This window comes from Austrofundulus limnaeus, unplaced genomic scaffold, assembly GCF_001266775.1.
Source record: "Austrofundulus limnaeus strain Quisiro unplaced genomic scaffold, Austrofundulus_limnaeus-1.0 Scaffold563, whole genome shotgun sequence".
Classification (NCBI taxonomy): Eukaryota; Metazoa; Chordata; class Actinopteri; order Cyprinodontiformes; family Rivulidae; genus Austrofundulus; species Austrofundulus limnaeus.
This window is the reverse complement of record NW_013952965.1, coordinates 60,544-66,844: the sequence shown is the minus strand read 5'-3', so window position 1 is coordinate 66,844 and position 6,301 is coordinate 60,544.

Sequence of the window (6,301 nt, the reverse complement as noted above, 5' to 3'; positions counted from 1 at the left end):
GTGTGTGTGTGTGTGTGTGTGTGTGTGTGTGTGTGTAAACTAACATGACTCATTTTCTTGACTGCTTTTTTAACTCAGCCTTTTTTCCTTCATATTTTCGTTGCTCATGGAAAGCTCTCAGGGATCCTGACATGATTGCAGCCCCAGCTTCTCTCACACCTATTTATTTCCTCACATTGCCACATTCATTTTAAAAAAAACATACAGAAATAACTTGTAATGAATGTATCTTTGAGACAAATCATTAGTTTTTATAATAAAAAGTTCAAATTTAAAATGGAACAGGAACAAATTTCCAAACAAAGACTTCATCAGGTTTAAATGATTCTGTTTGCAGCTACTTTTTCATCTATTGAGAGTATTTCACACTCTCTGATGACAACTATTTTTACTCAACCTGCTCTTCATCACATCACAATATATATATTTATATATAGTCTCTTTGCAGAAATGTGGAGCACCTGTCTCCTTTTCATATGGCTCTGATTGGCTAAATAATTATTATTTTATTAATATTTCCACAAATTAAACAGTTTCACTCTGTGTGAAAAAAGATATTGTTGTGGCCGTGTATGATGAAATTTTGTAAATTATAAATTCTATCAATTTTTTTCTTTAGGTATGAAGAATACTTAAGTCAATGTGGAACCTAAATCTGTAATTAATTATTGTATTTGGAAATGTTGGGATTACTTTAATATCTTTTAGACCCTCCCATTAACTGAAGTGATAAAGAACTCACCGGGGGGCACGGTGGGATGTTTTTTTATTTGTTTGTTTGTTTTTTTTTTGGTCAAATGTCCGATGTGACAACGGAAGATTTTGTAAAATGACTTTTTGAACATCTAAGCTGTAATAAACAATCAGTACTTAGTTTTGCTTATTTTTGCTATAAAAAAACATTTTTTTAAACAATCAAGTCAGAAGGGTGTTCAAGGAACAAAACACTTGTTACCTTTTCTTGGAATAATTTTGATGTTGGAGCACAGAGAGCAGGACAGTTTTAACAACTGAACACGTAGATTTTCTGCATCATTTTGTAACCAGAATGAGTGAAAACACACAGGGAGCAGAACACTGGGAGTTCTTCTTCTCTGAGCTCCAGACTGGTTAACCCAGAGGGGCCCAAAGTGGAGCCTGTGGGCCAAAGTTGGCCCGTCAATCCTTTTCATTTGTCCAATGATTATATTATTATTGCTTTAGTGCAGATAGGTTTCACTCATGGTGTTGACTTTGAATTTGAGCTTTATTAGGGTTAATAACAAAACACAGCTGACTACAAAAAGACATTTAGACTGATTTGCACACTTTATAAGACCACAGATACTTATATTTTGTACATTTATGAACTGTCTTATGAGCCTTTGCTGCCCAAGAGTTTCAAGTTTTCTCCAAGTTGACGGGACAAACAAACCGACAAACAAACAAAACAAGCAAACAAAACAAACAAACAATAAATAAAGCAAACAAACCAATCAAACAAAACAAACAAACCAATCAAACAAAACAAACAAACAATTCAAACAAACAAACAAACAAACAAAACAAACAAACAATTCAAATAAATAAACCAAACAAACAAAACAAACCCAAACAAACAAACAAACACAAACCAACAAACAAACAACCAAACACAAACAAACACAAACCAAACAAACAAACAACAAACACAACAAAACCAACCAAACCGAACACAACCAAAACAAACAAAACAAACAAACCAAACCAAACAAACAAACCAAACCAAACCAACAAACAAACCAAACCAACAAACAAACCAAACCAAACAAACAAACCAAACCAAACCAACAAACAAACCAAACCAAACAAACAAACCAAACCAACAAACAAACCAAACCAAACCAAACCAAACCAAACAAACCAAACCCAACAAACCAAACCAAACCAAACAAACCAAACCCAACAAACCAAACCAAACAAACAAACCAAACCAAACCCAACAAACCAAACCCAACAAACCAAACCAAACCAAACAAACAAACCAAACCAACAAACAAACCAAACATACCAAACAAACCAAACAAACCAAACCACCAAACCAACAAACAAACCAAACAAACCAAAACAAGCAAACCAAACAAACAAACCAAACCAACAAACAAACAATCCAAATCAAACGAACAAACCAAACAAACAAAATAAACAAACAAACAAACAAAGCATGGGCCACTGCATTGGCAGCTAGCTTAATCGTAAAAAAATAATAAAATAAAAGGACTTTACTTTAAAAGTATTCACATTTCTTTATAATACTGCATTTGGCCCTCAGACAGATTTTCACTTTGGCCCACTTGGGGAAAATGTTTGGGCACCTCTGGGTTAAGCCAAATACTAAATCTCAAATAAGGATGTGGCTCTGAGTTTCAGATGTGATTGGTTGATATTCCATGTGAACAAATCAAATAAAGGATTTTAATTATTTTGTCTATTTTACCTGCATATTTTGTGAATATCCTCATATATTGTCGTAGTTGGAACATTTTACTGATTAATCAGACACTGGAGAACTCCCTGTTTAAAGCTGCTCATTTATTGCTGATCATGTGTAAATCTCTCATTGAACATTAATATTATGTGAGCGGTTTGCAGCCGGACCAGAACCAGCCATGTCACCGAGAACCTCAGCTGCAGTAAAGATGGGAGATGGAGCTGTTTGGGATGAATTTAGGTCAGGATGTGCAGAGGAAACAGCCTTCATGCTGAACTGGCCATTAGGGACATAAACAGGGAGAGTAATGGAGTATTTTTTGTTTGTTTGTTTTATATCTTTTGTCAACAAGCCAACAAACAGATTAAATCTTGTGTTCTCACAGCATCGCATGCATTTACTGCCTGTTTTACTCTTGAGTTTAAACCAAGATGAAAATATTTCTAAAGCAAACTGTACTGCAGGAGAAAAAGAGATAACAGAGAAAAGGATGAAAAATGTTCTAAAACAAAGAATAAATAAGTGTAAAGAAGATAAAAACAGGTTCCAATTTTTATAAAAACACATCCTTGCTGTGGAAGCTGGACACGTACCAGAAGTTTCCATCTTTTGCTGCTTTGTGTTTTTGTGCTTTTGAGTAAAAAGGCTTGTTTGCTTGGTTGTAAGCTGCTGTGGATGAAAGCGTCAGCACAATGTAAATGTAAATGTTGAGAGAAGCTGGAGGCGGAGAAGTGGGAAGCCTGGAACTCGTCAAAACACACCGGCGCTGCTTCGACCAGATCTCTTTATCACTCACTCACACACACACACACACACACACACACACACACACACACACACACACACACACACACACACACACACACACACACACACACACACACACACACACACACACACACACACACACACACACACACACCTGGTTCAACCTTCTCCCTCCAGATCACTGAGATCTGATTGCTTATTATGAGACTTTTGGTCAACTGCAGCACAAAAACAGCTGCACCGATTAACATGAAATTTAACAGGAATATAGATGAGTCTGAACTACACTGCACCACCCAGCGATTTTATGATAGACCCCATATTTGAGGAGGGGGCTCCATCTAAATAGGGGGTGTCGGGACATACAAAAATGCTTATAACTCAAGAAATATTCAACATAGGAGCTTCATATTTTTTTTTGTTGTTGTTTAGGTCTGATGAAGGGCTTTCCATCAGAGCCACCAATGACACCCCCCACCACAATTTTTTTAAATTAAATAAATAAATAATACAAAATTAAAAAAAGAACTGGTGAGTTCTGATGAACTGCTGCTTTGCGTTTGTGCAGGGGTCATGTTACCACTAAGTGGTATCTAGTTTCGTAAACTAATTCATAAATTAAGTAATAAATAGATGTTTATAGGATGTTGATTAGGATCTAACTTATTTGTATTCTTTTAGGGATGCACCGATATGAAAATTTCAGCCGGTATCAATATCCGATATAATTATTGCTGTTATGGTCGATAACCGATATTTACTGATATTACACAAACACACAAATTATATTATACATATACACACAAACACATTTGGGTCTTTTTTGATACCGTAAATAAATGACCAGACCTCTGACATGGCTCTGCTTCAGTTATTCCTGGTTATACAGCGTCAATATCACTATCATGGTCAAACAGATGCTGCTCAACCAACCATCTCCCAAAACACAAACACAAAGATAAAAAGTGGGAAATCAATATCGGACATTAATATCGGCCCTGTTTTACATATCGGACCGATACTGATATCCTAAAAAATTGCCAATATCGGTCTAAACCGATATCAATACCAATATATCGTGAATCCCTATATTCTTTGATAGAGCTGGGCGGTATGACCGAAATTTTATATCACGGTGTTTTCAACAATTACACCGGTTTCACGGTATTTGAAATTATTTTTTTCCTCACAGCTCAGCTGATAATAAAATGTACAAACTTTGCTTATTGATTTGTTTCTTTTCACTGTACCTCTGTATCACTGTTTCCCTCCTCTTTTCTTCTTTGTCTGGTTGTAGACGGTAATCATGCATTTCGGTCCGATCGTGAAGGGTTGAGAAAAGATCATTATTGGGTCCATCGTTGTCCGTTAATAAAACTTAAAAGGACGACTCACCTTGCACACAAGTCAACTGAGCTCTAGTACAAAACTACTTTCCCCGGGCTTTTCACAATAAAAGCACGTAAAAGTCTCCATGCAATAACGTCTCCATTATAACGTGTGTTAAATCTAACCGTGCACGTCACTGAAGAGTTGTTTACTGTTCAGCGATGGTGAAAACAGAATGTTTTTTTCCATCAGTCAATACAAGCAGCTGAAACACCACCTCCCACCAGTTACTCCAACAATAACGTTAGCATGCTAATGTGCTTAGCGGTGCTGCGAGGAAACGTGTCCCCCCGGAAACAGTTCACTGGCGGCCGGGAATAAACGTTCTGCGTGTGTTCAGGCTATTTAAACCGGAATGTCCGGTATTCAGAAAATTCATATCATAACAGAAATAAAAAACAGTTTTTGGTACAAAGCGGTATACTGCCCAGCACTATTGCTTGCTATTTTTAGTTATTTATTTGCTGTTTTGTGCACATCTCTTTGGTCCCAGGCAGTTGTTTTAAGTCTGGTTATAAATAAATTTGACTGTTTAATCCGTATTTTATCTCTTTGTTGCTCACTCTCCCACATGCTCTCAGCGTTTCTGTTTTTTTCTTTTTGCATATTGCTGCACACTTTCTCTCTTTGAGGCTTAAATCAGTGTGTACCTCTCTCTCCCCCTCTCTCTCCCTCTTGGGGGGGTTGTGTGGTTGTAATGTAAGCGCCAGTCATCTCTTATCATCACCACAGTATTCCCTGAGCGCTCGGCAGACCACATCTCTCCCTCTGCCTCCTCCTCTGCTCTGTCAGCGTCGGCCTCTCTCTCTGCTCCTCCGTGGATGTTACTCTGAAAGGGGAAAAGTCGATGTCTGCTGTCATGTTTTGTGGTTTGAGAAGAGACGTTGGGGCGAGCAGTGTAGGTGAGTTTGAAATCCAGAATGGAAAATGTTTCCGGTTTTTTTAGCGATACTTTGAGGCAGCTTGGTGGTCAGTGCTGTGGTCACCTGAGGTTGCTGGTTTGAGTCCAGGTTGTGGTGGAAGGCCGTCTGACCCCTGCTGAAAGAAAAACAACTTTGCAGAACTCTTGTCTTTGCATCAGTCTTGAGAGTGTTGCATTTACTGCTTTGACATAATTACATGTTTAAACTTATCTATTTATCACCTACTGTTGCTGAGTGAGTGGGAAGTGAAATAACATATTCTACTATCTCATTTACAGTTAATACTCTCAGCTTAACTTTGACTTTTACACTTTGTCTCATTTCACTCATCTTCATAAATATTAAAGAGAGATGGCTAGAAGATGTTTGCAAAGAATTTAAAGAATGTGTTGAGATTCTGGTTCAAACCTTTTAGAAAACATTTCAACACTAAACATGAGTTACAAATCATTACCGACTTGTTTCATTCTGATGCTGACCAGCAGTGTTCAGCTTACCATGGTGATTATAATGGTTATTGTATTTTTAATAGGGCTGTGTATTGGCAAGAATTTGGTGATACGATACATATCATGACAGAGGGGTCACGATACGATGTATCCCGTAGTATTGCGATACTGTAAGCAAGGCGACATATTGTGATTTTTTTATCCAAAAATTCTATTAAATAAAAACCTCTTACCGAAAAAAAAAATTTCATTGTCTCAGAAAATTCTAATATTACGTAGACATACTTTTGATACATTAAGCTGTGTTCTGCTTTGTATGTATT